Below are 19,741 nucleotides of genomic sequence, written 5' to 3'. Positions count from 1 at the left end.
TCTCAACTAAAATACATCTGTGATCATTTGGGCTGGATGAAAGAGAACAATATGTGGCTATTTGGGAAAACAATGAGCAATGAGCATTTACTGGAGTTCAGAATTTAATATTATTCAGATGAATCAGTGAAAACATTGGGTGTACTGCTATTTCAGACAGATAAGCTGGAGTAAAAGCACATTCTTCTTTTCATCTGCATTGGCAAAATGCAGATCTTTTTCTACATTGTAAGAGGCCTACTGTTTTCTCTTTTCTGTGCATGTATATTGTGCACTTTATAGGTTTAGTGTTCATATAGGGGATCAAATCCTGAGAGAAGAGTGATTGCTATGTATACTGGCTTGAACAGGTATTTCAGAAAACCTGCCTCCGTTTAAGATTCAGTTGCTTTTACATTGTTTACATCAACCTCGTTGCCAGTTTCGTGAAACAAGGCAAAAGCAATTGCCTTAAATAACATACTATTTCCTACTGTGTACGTAAATTGGAAAGCATTCTGCTTCCTTCAATCTGCAAAAGAATTTGTCTATAGTCAACATATTTTTTACCTACTAAGTCTCATATATCTAGCACAGAAAACAGACTTGAGGATGTTACGATTTTTTCAGACAGGGATGAAAACCTAGGACTTCTGTTCTAAAAATTACTAAGTGAATTACTAAGAGCCAAAAACCAGGACCTACAGTTGTTCCTGGATTCAGATTAACTATGAGATTGTAGAATGGCCTGTAATTCATGAAACCTGGGATTCAGAAAGCATGAAATACTAAACTCCAACTTCCTTCACATTTCATATCCTTCAATGAGTTTAGATGTTTGCTGACTCTGGAGTCTATGCTTTTTGTTCTGATTGACTTGTAAATAGTTGAAAAGAGCAGCAAGCAAACTATGTGAAAACTACGTTGAAAGAGTGGACTCTTTACAAGAGTGTGCATTAGCAACTTTTCTTGGAGAGTCAGCTTTCCTGATGAGACAGGGAAGGCCTCAGTATTTCTCTATTCTTGTTTATACTGCATGTAAGTACTGAGGGAAAACATTGTCTTGTTCACATTTTGCCCAGAAATGGTCTATTATTTGCAGACAGGCTGTCTTTGAGAGTTTGGCATAGATAATTTCATACCCATGCATGCCTAGCTGTTACCCATCTAGAATCTCAGCATTATTTGCATGGTATCTCTAAACTCTTCACCTGTCATTAAAGTATTTTGCGTGATACCTTTGCATTGAGATATATTATCATGTGCTCTTATCTTGATTCATATTATATTTATCCTTAGGAGTTGTGTTTTTACCAGAATGGTTCCTTGATGCCTTTGTCCTGCCTTTGTAAGGGAACTGACTCTACTAGTGAAAACTGTAAAATGGTGCATACTGAAGAAAATGATAGTTATAAACAATGCCAGTAGCTATTCATGAGACTTGCCATACTTTTCTTAAGAGACAGGATAAAATTCTCCAAGAATGGTAGAAGTCTTCGCAACTGTCTCAGATTTTACTGCCATAAATTGAGTATTGAATTCAATGACAGCAACATTTTGATAAGTACGTGTTTTCAGCTAAGTAGCATGGGCAATTCAGCACTTGATTCTTGAACTGAATGACAGTATCAGCACTGTGAGATGGTGAAAAAGGTTTTCAGGAGAAATTTTCATTTTTCACAAATTTCATACAACACAAAGGAAAAACTTCAATTTTCATTAGCACGGTTGTAGAAGTTGGTGTTATAAGCATTAAAAATATAGTTTAACATCAAGCTTTAATTGCTGTCATAAAAATTATGCTGAAATCAGCTACAGCACATGCTTCTGTAGACTTCTGTAAGGCCTTCTTACTTGATGGATAAATTAGCTTATTTTCGAATTAGTGAGCTTTGTAAATTGTTTAGGGACCTTTCCTCATTCGGTAACTCCTTTATTAGGTGCTCATGCTCAGTTATTTTTTGCTTGTTGCAACTCTGTCCAAAAATATCTAGGGTCACTGTGATTTTTGCTTGCTAATGAAAATGGTCACTGAATCAGTCAAAGAAAGATTTTGTTCAACACCAAGAATGTCTATTCTATGCATAATCCCTCCCCAGCATCTCCACACATACATGTAGATATGCATGTATATAGTAAGTTGAAAGAGAGAGATGTGATTTTGAAAGAGAGAGGGAGTGCAAGTAAAAAAATAAGCTCTGTGAGCAAGAGCTATTCTTCCACATTAAAGCTAAGCTGTGTTCCACATTTCTGAGTTGATCAGCAAACCAGGTATGAATATGCTCTCTTTAGACCACACCCTTATCACTTGAGAGAACAATCACAGAAACACTAGCAAAATGCCACTGTTCGAATAAGGGGCAATTAATAATTTTCTAGTGCTATTGATGAACCACGTTACACAACAAGTGTAAAAAGCAACATTTAGCATTATACAAACCTTGCTGTTCAAAGAGCCACGTCCACCTCTTAGTAGCCTCCTATATAGAAGATTGGCTGAGCATCCTCAGACTGGGGCACCTTTCTCCAGCACACAGAGAACTTCTTACAACTGTAGGGAAATATGAAGAGAAATTGTAAGATCATGATTGTGACTTGTGGAAGTAGCAGAGTTTCAGGTACAAGAGGACAAAAAAGATACTGAAGGTCCTGCAGAGATAATGAGAAACTCATCTGCAGTTACTAAGGATCCACAAGCTGAGAAATCAGATCAAAACCTGCCACACCTAGTGTTAAACAATATAAGCACTTTATTTTTATTTCTTCTGTTTTTGAAAAACTAATCTCCAAATACTTAACAACACTATGCAACACTTTAGGTAGTATGCAACTTGAGTTCATGTTTTTAACTAAACTATATTTCAATTGTGAAGTTCCAGAATAACAGCGTTCCTATCAGCACCTGAGCAGATGTCCTGCTCTCACACAAATCTTGCTTATGCTTTTCCAGCTTGTGATCAGCAGGATACACAACTGTAGTTCATTATTTAATTCTTCCTTTCTACCTTAGAACAAAAACTTGCACAACATTTTATCCACGGCAGAATTACCAAGCAGACATTCCTTTCTATATTTAACAGTCAAAAAACCCCTGTATGACTCTGTTGTTGAACCACCTAGTCTGGAAAATATCTATATAGCACAGAATCTCCCAGTATACAGATTTCCCCAGGTAGGTCTAAATATATTGAAATTGGAGAATAAATTAACCTAGTGGACTCTTGGTCGTCATTAAAAAAATAGATTGTTTACAGCTAACTTGTGTATTTCCAGTCTTCCTCACAGTATGTAGTAAAGACATACCAAGCATTACTTGAATCAGCATTATGACAATAAACATTAGGTACCATTCAACACATGAAAAGAAAAATGTTCTTTCTGCGAAAAACTAGCCAGCCAACCCACCAACACTAGGCAACTGCAAACCTAAGAAAAGAACAGTGCATGCCTTCCTACCCATCTACCTTCTCCGACCTTCCTCTCTTCTTCTCATTTTCCTTTTCTGTGTTTCTATACTATTAGAGAAATCCTGTTAAGGTGTCACATCGTATGTGTTCATTTACCTCTTAATCCTTAGAGTGGTATACAATAACTTGAATTTGTGCCTTTTCTGTGGTGCACACCTACTTCCATAGTTACCTGCATTACACTCAACGAGAGGGTACCATTCATGCAACGATGCTGTGAAGACAGCATGGTAGGATTTGGCTCTTGAGAATGGTCTGCCCTGTAACACTGTATTATCTGGTTACCATCTGGGGCAACTCTGTGAGCTCTCAACCCATATGACATTAAATATTCCCTTCAAGCTTGGGAAGTTCAGTGCTACCACGCCAGATACATTCATCAGCGGGGTCACACTGCAGGGCTTCCGTTGGCCGCAGTTACAGTAAGGCAGGTGTGCCTCCATTTGGTACTCCCTTGTGGTCAGGAATCCTGCAAACTTCACAGTTTTCAGACCCATTCAGCTGCCAAATGTATCAACTGCTGCTTGTACAAACTGGCACATTACAGTTTTGTTTGGTTGAATGGTTAGCATTTAAAACACAGTCCAGCTAAGGCCCCTGGCAAACTATATGCAGAGATGTGTACTTTGATTTTTCACGTCTAACTGCATATCCTTCCCCTTGTTTTTCTACTACTGCTCAAGTTTCACAAGCAGTTAGTACATTGGTCATTCACCCCCATTTTCTTCCCTGTTGTCCCTGAACTCATTAGCCTTCTGCATATAGCCTAAATCCAGCATGAGTTAATAACTCAGTTTTATTCGTGTAATGCCTGGCAGTAAACTTCCGTATTGAAGCTCATACGCAGAGCACTAAAGCCAATACACTTTCTCACAAAAATGCATCATCTTACACAAGCTGCAGAAAAAAATCTTGCACATTTCTGTATGATAAAATAGGTGATCAGATCTGCAAAAACCTTTTTTCAATAATCCTGTGTGCATCTATGTTAATCACAATGCAACCACAAACCCATATAAACAAATAAGAACAAGAATATAGGAAGATACAGATATATTTTGCATTAAGTGTCAGGGGTCAGGTTAGAAGTTCAATACAAACAGAATGTTACTGTCGGTGATGTACACAGGTTCTGTTTTGTACATTTATTTTTAATTTGTCTTCAGAGAAAAGTTCAGCTGAGAGGTTTTGATTTGGGGCTCATGGCCACACAAAGAATGTAGCCACCCAAGGTCATGCAGCAAGTCAGCAGTTTAATTAGGATTTGATCTCAGAATTTTCCTGGCTCTTGGCTATTTGCTCTATCAAGCAGCTGGTACAATCTTCTGAAGATATTTATTTAGATGGTCAGTGGCCAAGAATGAAACCAGTTTCAGGCAACCTTGTTGACCACTCCACTACTCTATTATTCAGAAATCTAGATAAATCACCACATAATGAAGTGGTTGGATAGCAGCTAAAAAGATTTGGGAGTTATAGCACATTGCAAGCTGAACATGAATCATTATTTAGGTGTTGCACAGAGGGAAACATCATACTGGCATTGTAAGAAAAACTATGACCTGCAGGATTCAGGAAGAAATCTCCCAGCTCAGCTCAGCACTCACAAGTCCTCAGCTAATTTAAGTCCACTTTTGGGCAACACACTTGGAAAGACATGAACAAATTTGAGAGAATCCAGAAGTGAGGAGGAAAAAAAAAAAAAAAAGCAAGATCAGAGACAGAGAAACAGAGCTGACAAGAAGGGTGAAACAAAATCAAATGGAGAATTCAATCTGCTCTCCAGGCTGTGGTGAATAGGCCAACAAGCAGAGGCATTACATTGCAGCAAATAAAGTATTGCCTAGACAGCAAAGAAAACTTAACAGAAAGCACAGCAGTGGAGGGTTCAAACTGGTTCATTTGTGATCTATCCTGCTGTAATGAACACACAGAAGACACTGCATACCTGGAATAACATAGCTGCACCTGATTTTGTGGTTCTTTCCAGAACTGCAATGGTATTAGGAAACCTTAATCACCATTTATGTATTTCAAACACCAGCCTGTACTTAGTATCACCTCTCAGTGATCACTGATACTCACGAAGTAAGAGGTAGTAGAAACTCGGTACCCATATCTCTCTCTCTCACTCACTCTCTCACACACACCCACACCCACGTGCACACACAGGACTATGTTGTCAAAGAATCCAAGCAGAGCTGTCCTCTAGCTACACCACCCCCCTCCTGTACCACCATATCTCAGAGTTGTTACATCCCAGGCCCAGACCAGCGCTTTTGTCGTCACTGAAACTCATGGAAGTTTTTCTCAGCCTGTTTATTCATCTTGTTCGTATCTTTTTGAGTGGAAGCTACGATCTGCTATGCAGATCAACCATTCTACCCCATTTGGTATCATCCACCGACTTGCCAAGGATTTCATGCCAACAAAGGTCATTACTGAATACTTAAACAGCAGCCTCTTATTATTACCAACTGCTAAGGAACATAACCGTTAACTGGCCACCAGCTGGTCTTTGAACCAGTTCCTGTTAGTTACTGGATGCCAATAGGATCCAAACTGCCTTTAAGGTACCAACATGAAAGAGCGCAAGAGAACTACATTGATTTTAGGACACTCTACCACTTACTCAGGGTATGTGTGCTCCCAAGTATTTCCCCTAACCCCTGTCCCCACATATTGATACCCTTGTGGGTGAACAGACCACGCCACAGCTGTACTAACATCAACAACTTCAGAATTGGAAAAAATAAATACAATATCTTATTCAGAAACACCAAATTGGATATGCACAAATAAGAGGAATTAGACTTCAAATATTCTGCAAAGGTGTTGACACACAGTACGCCTTGACAGCCCATCTGGTAAATGTGGATGTCATTCAATACTCTGAATTTCCTAGTGAATGGCATGCCAAAATCTCACTAGAATAAGAAATTGTACACCAAATGCCAATCATTCATTATTTTCTAATTCCCTAAGGAGTATTTTTCATTCAGTTCGGCATTTATAAAGGAAAAAAATGCTGTGCCTCTATGAATGAAAATTCTGCACTTTTGTATCAAGCCAAGGGCTGACACGATGCATGCAGCCAGGCTTCTCTGAGGGATGACTATGTACAAGATATGGAAATGGTGATGCTGGGAAGAAAAACAAAGGCCTCATTAACATGCTACTGAATTTAACAAAGAAATGAAAACAGAACCAATACCACAATCTTTTTTTTTCCCCTGTTCATTTTCATTTTCTAGATTATCAGTCTAGGAGAGAGATAAAAAAAAAGCAGCTGCAAGAATACCTCAAAATGCCATAATCAATAACTTGAACTGACTTGAATGAATAATGCAGTGTCTTGCCTAGATTTTACATCTGTTATAGGCTCCTTAAAGTAACGTATTCTGAAGTACAGAAGGACATGAACAATCTCTGTGCATGTGTTAGTGATGGAATGTTAGAAAATAAAAGAACACATAAGAGTTGCAGGGAAAATTTATTTCCTAAAAATAGTAGGGTCTCCAGTTTCCATAGTTTGAGATATATTGTTTAAATTAATTTAAGTGACTTTTGTTATCGATTTGACCTGCTGCAACACGATCTTCCTTCCAAGCAAATACAGATTCACACTAACTTTTTTGAACTTACTTATGTTTAAGAAAATATGTCCTTCTCTGAAAATACTTTACATCTTTTCAATAAATTTACTTATTTCACCATTTTGTTTTAAATCAGGTTGTTTTTACAACTAGACTTCAATTATTAATGTTAATGTTACTAAGTACTCTGAGTGAATCAAACACATTCTGTTTGACCTGATTATTTTTTTTCCTTTTTAGAATGCAAACACTCAGTTACTTGTATTACTCTACAGATGAGTATTAGTCACCCAAACTTTTTGCAAAGCACATTCTAGCTTACATGTCTGCATATGCTTTATGCATACTAGAAACAGTAAGATTTAAAGTAATTCCAGGTGTGTAATGCACAGATGAGAAACAAGAAAAGAAAATGTGCAGCCCAGGTCAAGAGGAAAGACCAATGTGAAAGGTATCTGACATTGTATGGCCATTTGTTTTCCTGAGCTTCCAGTATCCTCTCAAACTGCAGTGCATGTCCCTGAATTGAGGAAGATAAGAGAGTCATATATTGTCCTGAAGGATGTGCTAAGGACATACAATGCTCCAGGCATGAACACTGAACACAAGGTATGACTTGAAAAATGTCAGAAGATAAGGGATGAATGAAGGTGCATGTGACCTTCATTGTTCAAGGGCTTGAAACAGAGACAAACTCAGAAAAGGGTATCGATTTTGGTAGTCACTGTCTGTACAGACAAGAGGACTGTTCACGTTCTTGAATTTTAACTGCAACTATTTTAATATTTCCATCTTCATCACACCCAGAAAACAACAGAACTCTATATATATATACACACACACACATATATATATATAAAATACTGCATGGCTAAAGCACACAGGAGCACAGGAAACCATACTTATCCCTACCACTAGAAGAAAATGGTATTCATTACTCCAACCTCCTAATGTCCCTACACAAAAGCTATACCCAGCAAAGATTTTCAGTTCTTCTTCCTAAATATCCATTACCACCTAAAACAAGACAGTGAGAACCAAATAACCCAAAAGCTCACCTGGAGCCGATTCTGCCTCTGCACTACCATAATATCACGGTACCTGCTGGTTAGGAAGGTTAGAAACTTAAAATGAAATTCTTCCAGGCAGGAGGATCTCAGACTTGCCACGTTCCAGATGAATTCTGTAACAGTTGAGCTCCTGGACACTAGGAAAAAAGGCCATTTTCCCATGTCTCCATCCAGGACATCTAGCGCTGACAATTTTTCCTTGTCTTTGAAATTATTTAGTAAATATGACTAAATCTGTGAGGAGACAACCTACGTAGCTTAGTATATTTTTTTGCAAATAAATAATCTGGGGCAATTAAAAAAAAAAGCAAGCTTAGTTCTGTTTTGTGACCTATTTTTGTACCACTCATCTAAGACATAACCCTCTCTATCAACAAATCCAATTTTCTCTCATCAGCTAACCCACAGAACAAAGCAGATGGATTCACAGTCATGCACAAGAACTTGTCATTACAGAACATAAGATGCCCTTCACAGAATTAACTTGTGAAAAATATTGCAATTATCTGTTCATAGAGAGCTTTCTGGAAGCAGTCTCTCTTCCTTTCTGTTTCCAAGACCTGTAGTAAGTTAGCATGACTAACATGCTTCTATGGCCTCCATCATTATGGTATCAGCATGACTTACAAACATTAATTCATAGATCTATGGATTGTAAGGCCAGAACGAACTATTGGGACAGTCTAGACTGACCTTGTTCATGATGCAGACCAACAATTTTTGCATCAAGACTGTCGCTTCTGCTGTGCTATAAAATACCTTTCAGAAAATTCTTTAGCCTTCACGAAAAGATTACAGTTGATAGAAATTCTAATCTGTCTGTAATGATTACCTTTCTGGCCTTTTAAAAACATTCCCTTTATTTCCACTCCGAATAGGTCCATTTTTGGCTTTCACTCACTGTATCTGCTTATCTCTTTTTTAGAAATTAAAGGGCAATCAGAAATATCTTGGACATCAAGACAAGGTAAAGCTAAGTCTCCTTTTTTCAGAAGTTGAAACAATTTGGCCTTTTCTCGCCTTCTCTGCTATGATCTTTTTTTATGAGTTTTCTGAACAGGCTTCTCTTTCAACTGTTTGCTGAGCTCTTACACTTTTTTATTTAACTTTTCCAAACTCTTTTTTTTCTTTTTAAGATTGGCCAATATTCAAAAATCTTTGCCTCCCCAGTTCAACATACAGTGGAAATAAAATTGCTTTACTCCATAAATGTTCACTATAAAATTAGCGTAAAGTACAGTATTTGCTCTTGTAAGGAAAAGAACGGTTACATCCAATTTTCAAATAAAAAAAACAGAGATAAAGCATTCTGAAAGGAAGCGTGTGGCAGAATCAGGACTCGCACACCTACTCATTTTCAGCCTAGCCATAAAGACAAGATTATCCTAACCCTTAATTAAACACAGATCAACTTCCAGCATATAGAAAAGGAGATTAATGCAAGTTCTTAGACCTGTTTGTGTCTTTTGATAGGAATTATGATCAGCAGCGATGGTATTTATGACCTCTAATACACTATGTGCCATGTATACATATTTTCTCTATCAAACTAAGATGCCACTCAGTTTCTTAGGTTTTCTATATTTTTTTTAAAAGAAATTGTGTTTTATTCTGAACTGTTCTTCAGAGAAACACAACCCCTTACATACCATTTATCCACATCAGTACTATCACCACAACACGTTTTCTTTCATACATTCCACGTTCAGAGTCTGTCACTTCCAGACTGAGATGGGACACTGTTTTTCATAGTGCACTGCCATCTTCATGGTTACATCAACTAAAGTGCATGTATGTTTCTCTACTGTTAGCTTCTGTTGTTGTGATTTGAAAAAATGACAGAAGACTTAACTTCTGATTTGATGAACAACAGAGACCTACTGGCTGAAACAATGATCCTGCACCTTTAATTTTATTATTTTATTTTAGTATTTAATTTTCTATTAAATACAATCCTTTTTTTAAATATTTAGAATTTGCCCAAAATAGCAATGCTCAGCACCCTGTAAAAAAAAAAAAGAAACATGTTTCTCGTGCCAATAAACACTTAAAAAACCATGGTCTGCTCCTGATCAGTAAGACTTCCAAAGTGATACTAAGACACTGGAAATAGCAAATCAGAGCAATTTTGTTCTCATTGTTCTGGGGTCACACTATTCTCTCAAAAGAGGAAGATTTATTGTGGCAGAAATGATAGACGGATCATCTTCTCCACCCCTCCTCCTTAACCTTCTGTAGACTTTCTCCACCTTTTCAATTTCTTGTCCCTCTGTACGTGTTATCTCTAGCAATGCAATGCTGACTCCTGTTACACCCTGATAATGAGCATTTTAAAATGCAGTTCTTCTTCGGAAAAGTTACTCATATTTTCCAATTATTCTGATACTAAGACTGAATTTTTACTTATTTTCAAAGGTTTATCTACAATGTGCTGAAGTGATTTTAATTCTTCTATTTTACTATCATCCAGTATGCTTATACAGTGTATTATTAATCCTTCTTATACCGCCATAAAGTCAAAAGAAAACTATCGTAGCAATTTTGTTTTTGTTCCAAATATACTAGCTAAGACTTCAGCTTTAATAGAAAAGCATTTTTATTATTTTTTCTTTTTAACTGCTATAGAAAAGGGATTGCTTCTGTGAAAGTTCAGGGAATTTTATGTACAAGTCATAAATTTTGTACCAGAAAAATGTGCCACTGTATGTAGGACTAGCTATATGTAAGTCCCACACCAAAGACAATGGAGGGTAATTAAACTTCATGGCTCTCAATCTGTGATGGTGATATTAGGAGAAAAAAATCGGCTGAACACTAAGCAAACCTGTCCAGCCCAAGAACAATTTGTGAAGAAATTTCTCCAGAAGCAGAATAAATATTATACACTAAGAATTAGTTTTATTAATTTTGTCTGATTTTGACCATTTTCTGTAAGTTAGATGTTACCTGGGATAACTTATAGAGATCTCAACAAAAAAAAAAAAATACAGACAGGATAAATGAAGAGGCATGCTTTAGGGCCAGATGGAAACTGAACGGACAAAGACAGACTCCACGATGTAGAGAGGGAGCAGATCAATTAAGACCTCCTTCAAAAACTGAGGTTGCTTTTTTGAGAAGTTCCCATGATTAGAGCCTTACAAAAATCCAAACCCTACATTTTTCAGGAGTTAAACTTCTCTTTTAAAGTGTTTTCTCATGCTATCACTAAATATCTTTGCTTCTTGTCAGCATAGTGTTTTCTTTCTACTTTCTGTTAAGTAATTCAACATGACATAGCCTGCTAAAAACACTTAAATCACTGCACTGAAGAAAATATTATACTATATTAATTCTGTTTCCAATCTTTTAGGGAGGGAATCAGTAGCAATTCAAAATTCAGAAAATAAATTTATACAAAAAATATCTAAATTCCCCATTACATGCCTCTTTCTGTATACTGACAGTGTTTTTAATATACTTTGCAAGATACACTTCTAAATTACAGAAACAAACACCCATCCTTAAAAGGAAATGTTAAAATTAAAGCTTTTCTTACTGGGATAATTAAATACAGCTGAAGACTGAAAGGGCTCTTTTTTAGTTGCAACTTTTTTTTTTTTTATAACCTTTAAAACAGTATCATGAATTTTAAGAACTAAAAAAAGTTTCTTATCAAACACAACCCTTTAAAAACTGAATAAAAGCGGAGGTAGAATGAGGTAAATCTCATTTTCTGACCTATGTTTAGCCTGTAAAACAGGAAAAATGGATTTCTCAAAAAAAAAAACAAAACACCACAACCATAACATCTTCATGAATAATTTGTACTTTGATAGGGGAGAAGGCTTCAATGTCTACTATTGATTGTTTACTTACAGTTAAGAGTAAAAAAAAAATAATAAACCAAAACAAAGAGATTCAGTCTTGTTTCTATTTTATTTCTATTCTACCTTATAGAAGTACATGTGGTTTGCAAGAAAACACTGCTGTTCAAAACAATGCCCATCATTCCAAGCTTGGATTAAACTTCCACAAGCTTGGGCATAAATGTTCATGGTGAAATGGCCCATTAGGTCACAAAATAAATTTAAGCAATAAAATATTGAACATGGTAAATACATAAAGAAATATAGCCAATGTAAGCCATGAAATGTTTGATTTCATTCAAAAAAACATCACAATCAGTAGGAATCAAACTATTTTATGGGAGCCGCAATGAACTAATTTTACACAAAATATTGCAATATGTCAAAAGAGAATGGACACTGATATGTCCATTGATTGTATCCCTATGTCAATGAAAGGGATACTGGTACTGAATTAAGACTCACATGACAATTGCATCTTAATGTATATTTACATTATTCCACTGTTAAACTATGCAAATCAGACTTCCAATTAGTACCTACCCTCAATTAGCTTTGATATTGCCAGTTTAGTGCTGAATAAGATGTACATTTATATGTAAATGAAATTCTCTTCTTAAAATTTGCCTTAAAATAACATTACTTTTGGGGTAATTGTAGGGGATGAGAAAGGGAGATCCCTGTTTGTTTTTCTCATGTTTAGCAGTGTACAGCACACATCCTAAAAGTAAACTACCACTACTGTTATCATTATTATTATTTATTTATTATTGATGTAATTTCATACTAAGCTAAACATTTTTACTGGCTGTCTGATATTGGTTGGTCAGAGATTTCACCCTCTGAAGGTTACAGGCACAGCTTTCTTACACAATTTTAAATAGAAAGATAATTTATTCTATGGCGTGCAACGTTTTTCTCATTTTGAAGCCATCCTCTCACCATCTGGGTTTAAACTCTCAGTAGATTTCCACTGTAATGGTGTGAATGGAGGACACTCAGGAGGTACTGTTGAAAACCCCTCTACAGAAGAGGAAATTTAATGTTCTTTTAAGATGAACAATTGAAGAAAGAGAACTCAGAAGGAAGAGTTTGGCTCTTCTAATAACAGTGATCCATAAGAAAGTCCCAGGCACAGTCCACCACTCAGTCCTCTCTAAGAGTTCACTACAAGTCTACCTTCTTGTCCAATGTTTTAAAAGAAATTTAAGTGTGGAACCCAAGACCATATACCTGAGCATTTAAATTGGAACACCTCCTTTGTAGCTGGACAAGCTACAACAATCTACACCACTTTGAGACGCTGAAGCTAAACCAGTGATTAAAACTTAAATATTTCCCTTCCAGGTAATTTATTTCTGTACTTTCCCTTTCTGTTTCTTTCTTCTCCTTGTACTAGCTTTGGTTACTTGTAAAATGAATGTTCTTTCCTCAAGAAAACTTGAGCCTTTTTCTACACTGAGACAAATCTGCGACTTTTTCATTAGTGTATGTGTGTGCCTGTGTACATATACACATGTATATCTCTGTGTGTGTGTATTCATAGTAAGTAGGGCTTTCTTCCTGATGACATTAAGGGGCAGCATGCACACAGCAAGTATGAAAGTCTGATTTAAATCATACCAAATTCTAACAAAACACCTGAACATTGATCCACTATAGCCCAGTGGAGTGACAACCTCCTCATTATTCTCTGTTGGTCGCTTTACCTTGACTGGAAATTCTGTCCTTTTCATCAAAAGTTTTGTCAAGACAATCAAATCCAAATTTTCTAAAGGAGAGCTTATCAATCACCATGGTTTTGATGACAAAACATACTTGATCAGACCTTGTCACTTTTTTTTTTTTCCTCTGCCATCTGCCTGTATCCATCTGTTATTTGTTTTAAGATTAAAAGTGATTTAGGACAGGAAGTCTTGCTAGTTTTTGTTTGCAAAATACCTAGCATAGGAGGGTCGTGGTCCAAGCCAGAAAGCTACTGTAATTCAACCAATAAATACAATAATCTACAATAACAAGTTCCCTGGCAAGGAGGTGCAGAATGAAAGCAGTGTAGTAGGGCTTCCTATGGTCTCTTCTGTGTAAACTGAATATTCTAATCCCAGGCATTAAGTGAAGTTTTGATAATGAATAGTTTGGTCCTGGCTCTGAACGATCAGGTAAATTTTACTTATTTTCTGTAAAATATTGTTGGTTTGGGTTGTTTGGTTTTTTTGGTTTTTTTTTTTAATTTTAGTAACATTTTCACTTGGAGCAAAAGACGTCATGGACCATGCCTCTGGCTGCATCCTTCATTCAGGGAAGCCTGTAATTTTGAGGCAACTCTTTCTGTGTTTGCTTGCTTTGCCACTTCCCTCAAGTAGCTTCATCTTTTCTTTTACACATAGCAGCTGAATACAAGATAAATCTTTTTCAGTAGGTGCAATGTTAGCTTCTAAGCAGCCTCTGGGGAGTGCGAGGAGACAGGTCTGTACTGCACTGACATTCTACATTCCCACACTCCCACAGTGAGTATATTGCTTTTGTGACACTGGTGGCCCATTCAGCAATACTGGCTAATTCCAGCTCCACAGTCCTTTATTAAGTGTTTTGTTTTGTTTGACCTCGCATCACAGGATCATCTTGCCAACCTCTGACTTTTTCATTACCTTTCATTACCTCTCATTTCAGCTTTCCCTACATTACACTGTCATCTTCAGAGACTTGCAGTCATAACACCTGGATTAATTAAGTGATCTGCATAGCAGTAACACTGTTGCCCTCTGCAAAAATGCCACGCCACCAGCTTCTAACTAAGAATGACAGAAATCCAGCCCTGAAGGCAGCAAAGCGAACAGCTTTAAATCCTACAAAGTTTCTCCTGGAATCTCAAAAGGCTTAAGCCAGGAATGAGAGGGGTGATAGTGATGGATGGTAGGTTAGTATTTTCAGTGAATGTACACCAGCAAGTACTTTCCCAGAAGATGGCTATTTAGTTTTGTAGTCTAGCAGAAAGATGGAATGGTATTAGCCCTCGTGTTTTCTTAATCTTTCCTATCTCTCTTGGCATGCAAGTCAAGGTTTCATGTTGTACTCTCCGATCTGTTCTTCCTACTGCACTTAGTCTCTCCCCAACAGGGTCACTCATCACTGACATGTGTTACTTTGAAAGCAAAGGAAACTGAGGCAAGTAAGTTCTCATTCTGGTTGCAGACAGTAGCCATTACTCTTTAGCCTTTCTGCCGAAGTGCTCTTTAGACGCACTTCAAATAGAGAGCGTCAGGACAGCAGACTGTTCAGCTTACACATGAGGAACCTTCCGATCAGTCCTCAGATCCAGTGCCAGCCTCCAGCTCCCACCAGTTCAGGGCTGGGGAACTGAAGGGGTCAGGTAAAGCCACATGGCTTCAGGCTTGCACAGTATACTAGGGCACACTCTCTGACACCTTTTGGTGTATTTGAAGGGTCTGCTTTCCTGATGTGCACTAATGCAAAATGCTTTGTTACCCTTCCCCCCCCCCCTTTTTTTTTTTGAAAGGCAATGAAATTAAAATACAGGAAATACCCCTAAGAAAACAAAATACTTTTTTACAGTCACTTGTGAGGTAGAACTGAAATCCTTTCACACTTTATAAAAGTTGCATTCTTCAAAACTATTTTCTCAGGGGATTTTTTTAAATCTTTTTGTCCACCACAAGATACACTGTAAATTTTACTGCAATAGGCTGAAGTGTTCAAGAATATTTCTGGTTTTTACATACACTGTACTGTAATTCAACCTCTCCCCGTAATTCTCATTCCTCCCCCAAAAATTATGAGTGTGCCAAGTTACTGTTGTGCTCTTCATCTGTTTAATGCACACACAGTTCAGATGACAGCAGCTCATGTTAAACTCTCCTGATGTCATTACCAATTAAGGAGGCTATAATTCAGACATTTACTTGCAGCTTCTCCATTTGTCACTGAAATATTTTCCACAGTCCTGCATGTCACTTGAGCTATTTAGAGTGAAACCTGTGACGGTTCTATAAATTGTAGCTAAAATAAGAAAGCCTGAATCTCAGGTAGACACAATTAATGTGATTTCCTACATAAGGTCAGAATTGCTGCTTCCTCTTCTTAACATGCATCATTCTCCTATCCTCTAATAAAGGTTTATTTCCAGTTCTGCTGCATGAGGGCACCATATCTGTTTTTTCCTCCCCCTTGTTTATTGCAAATTTCTAATCACAACTTCTTAAATGTCTTTTAAGTTGTCCTATTCTTTTCTGAACTTTACTGCTTCAGCTAAAGCACTTCAGGCTTAGGAGTTCCACAAATTGTCTTCTCTGGGAACTTTGCTGTTATGCTTATTGCTTGCAGATTTTCAGGTCCCTGAGAGCTCATCTTACAACACAGTCCATTTTACCATTTTTTGGTCTCTATTAAGACCGTGCTGATACAAACAAAGAAGAAAAAGAAAAAACATCCCGAAAATAACTGAAAAAGCAAGAAAACTTTCACTGGCCAAATTCCTTAATCCAAAAAATCAACGTATTTTATCTAACCCTTCCCAGGGCAGTAAACATTTTGTTTAAGGGAGCTTATGTTTAGTTACAGGTGAATCTTCAGTGATCATAATACCGTATGTATTAAATAAAGCCATAAAGCAGGACAGAAAGGTCATTGGGGTAGTTAGTGACAATGTCTCCCACTCAGTGGAATGCACCAAGAACCATTCTTCCAGGCTTGCTTTTGAATATGTGATCCTATCTTCTCCTTGCCCTATCCTAATGCCAGGAAAAGCTGGCATTTGGGGGGGGTGTTTGGTTTTCTGAAGAGTTTTTAAGGGTGTGCTTGGCCCTTATTTGCAGGCTTTTCTGTCATGCAACTGGGAATTTCATTATTAAAGAAGTGCTAAAACTTCCACAAAATACCATGATTTCAGCAAATGTCATGATTCCAGCAGTTGATATTTTGAGAAGGACAAACAAACAGAAATCAAAATTGCAAGAACCCTAGTAACACTCCAGGAGACAGCAACTACGCCAACATGTGGAAATCATTTAAAGACAGCAGTGTAGGATTTATCTCAAAGTCAACATAAGTTCATCATAGTCTGTAAGAACAACTAAACAGCTATATTAACATTTGCAACAGGAAATTGAATTCTGTAATCAATGAACACTGAAGAATTGCCATAATATTTTAGTGTGCATTTTCTTAGGAGTTTGACTCCAGAAATTAGGGGTAGGAAGGACATCAGATACAAATGTTTCTGGGAAGAAATAATGACCAAATGGTCCCATTGTATGGCTTAAGAAAAAAAAAATCCCTACACATCTGTAAGTAACTCTAAACCAAGCTGTGCTTTATTTTTTTTTCACAGCTGGAATACTAGTTTTTATTACAGCTCAACTGGCATTGCAAATTAAAATCCATCTCTGTTTGTTAAACTGCTACTTAAAATGGCTTCCACCAACTGTTACAGTTGGATATTATGTTGTCATTTATGCATTAAGCGGGAATGGTTCAATAGCATGAATATTTAAAAACAAGTACATGGAAAGTATTTTAATTGGGTTTCCTTTGCTAACTGCTGAGTTATGTTCCCAAGGTTTGGTCAAAGCTTGCTTAATTTTTCATTACCTATGAAGCAGCATCCATAGTGGATTTTGGTAAGTGAATTAATGGGATCAAGATCCTCTATAGGTGTATCGCAGGGTGTCTGATCATAGCAGAACAGCTTTGCACTTTTAACGGACATTAATTAAAGTACTCAGCAGACTTCTACCATGCTGGTTAGTCTATGCTGAACAAGTTAGTTGGTGAACTCTTCCTTAGAGATGTTAACTGGGAAAAAGAACCACCACGTTACCATGAGTATAGGTACTACAGAATGACTGTAAGCACACTGGAAACATTGGAACTTTTGGTAGAGATTTCCAAAGGTTCATACTGGAGCTATGCATGAAAATTTGTATTTTCATGGCCTGCTACATCTATAAAGGCCCAACATCAATGGAAGCTGACGTGAACTTTGCAAAATTGATAACAGTATCAGGATCTAGGCCTAATTTAATTTAAAATATCTGAGGATACAACAGGCAATTGTCAGAAGTAAACAGATTATTTATATGGGAGTTAAACAGTTCTGAAAAATTACAGTAAGTCTTCACCATCAGGTTTTGAAATTATCTCTTAATGACTGACTGAAACTTCCTCAGACATTACAATTTTTTTTCTCTTTGAACTATAAATAACAGCCTGCAAGTGACACAAGTATCAGTCTTATCTTTACCCAAAGACAGTCACATCCAAGACATCTTTGTTAAGGTTGTTCATGAACATTCCCCCAGACCATCTAACTTTACAGAAATCCCCATGATACATATACTGAAGTTACTACTTTTATGATAGCTGAGTTATGACACACATTGTTAAGGCCTTACCCAAAGAGCTATCAACTACTCAACACTTAGGAAAAAATCAGCACATTTATTTAGAAACCAAATAAGATTTTTATAAATGTCAAATGATTCCTAAATTTTGTTACAGTTCAGTAGGGCCCAGACATCTAAAATAGCTTCAATAATACTGTTGAAAATATCTCCATTTATTTGTATGCCTTTGACATCCTTACCCTTAGAATTTTTTTTAAGCCACTTGCACTTTTACTGGAAACCTTCAAGGAAGGACAGCTGCTACTCACGGTGATCACTGAATGACTGTACAGGCCAGGAGAGTTCACAGCCTTCCCAGCTTGCTTTCTACATCAAGTCTTCCTGACAAGTGTTACAGAGAGTGTAAATCTCATTTCTTATGTTTTCTAATTGGCTTTGCATACTAACTTGAAAACAGATACACCTAAGTGCCTTGTACTTCAAGTGACCAAGTCTGTATCTCTTCATTATTGAAATATTTTGTAGGTGTAAAACTAAGTATTTTGAAAAACATTATGTTAACTACTTCTTTCCTTAAAGTGATGGAGATTGTCCTTAACATTCTGAGTCTTTAAAGTATTTAATATCAGTAAGGAAGTATCTCCTAGCCACCATATTTCCCAAATAAGACAGCAGATTCACTGCCTGCTACTGAAAAATTCTCTTTCCTCCAATCTAGTTATTCTTCCCTTGACTAAAGTAAATGAGTCTGTGAAGTTGAATGAAACTTCTAAAACTCCTCATATTGGCTTTTAAGATAATCACATTGGGTTTAAAGATATAGTAAGACAATAAACATTTCTATACTTGGGGCAAAGGAAAATTACTCCTCCCCTGGAAAAAAATATGCTTAGCTTAATAGATGCTTAATAATATGCTTAGTTTTAGCACTATGTGGATTTTGTATGTGATTATTCTTGGTGTATATTAGATAATTATCTCAAAAAGTGCATCATTTGACATGTCTCCTCGCATCTGACTGAATTCCCAACACACTTTCCTAGTTGTTCTCATTGTTTTTAAAGGGATGGAGTGGTGGTGTGGGAGTACCACAAACAGAACTTCAGAAAATTTAGTTTTCTTTTTCTGACCAGTGCACACTGATCTCCCAAGTTAAAGCACTACTTCCATAAAACTTTCCTGCTTCAAAGTGATAATGTACTTAAATTATTAAAAAAGGAAATCTTTATTAACAGTTATCTTACTCTGAGGTTTACCTCCATTTGAACTTCCCAGGCAGACCAAACCCATGTGCCCATGGGTATTGATGAGTAGACACTTTACATTCTTGGAGGTGTTTCAGAGTATTTACTGTCTTCAGAATAGAAAATCTGTCAGCTTAGTTTTAAGTAGATTTCAGGTCAGGTCTCCTCTCCAAAA

General features: G+C 36.8%; 1 long non-coding RNA gene across 1 annotated transcript in view; it reads right to left on the bottom strand.

Annotated features, from left to right (window-relative positions):
• LOC130159476 (uncharacterized) overlaps positions 1 to 8,348 on the bottom strand; it is a 68,158-nt gene extending 59,810 nt beyond the window's left edge. Inside the window, exons 1-2 of the long non-coding RNA XR_008825749.1 lie at positions 8,101 to 8,348; positions 2,420 to 2,530 (exon numbers count right to left, since the gene is read on the bottom strand). This is a non-coding gene — a long non-coding RNA (uncharacterized LOC130159476). The remainder of the gene's footprint in view (positions 1 to 2,419; positions 2,531 to 8,100) is intronic.
• Between the last annotated feature and the right edge of the window lie 11,393 nt (positions 8,349 to 19,741).

This window comes from Falco biarmicus, chromosome 15 (genome assembly GCF_023638135.1).
Source record: "Falco biarmicus isolate bFalBia1 chromosome 15, bFalBia1.pri, whole genome shotgun sequence".
NCBI classification, from domain to species: Eukaryota; Metazoa; Chordata; class Aves; order Falconiformes; family Falconidae; genus Falco; species Falco biarmicus.
The sequence above is the reverse complement of the archived record's forward strand: the minus strand, read 5'-3'. Positions and strand labels throughout refer to the sequence as shown.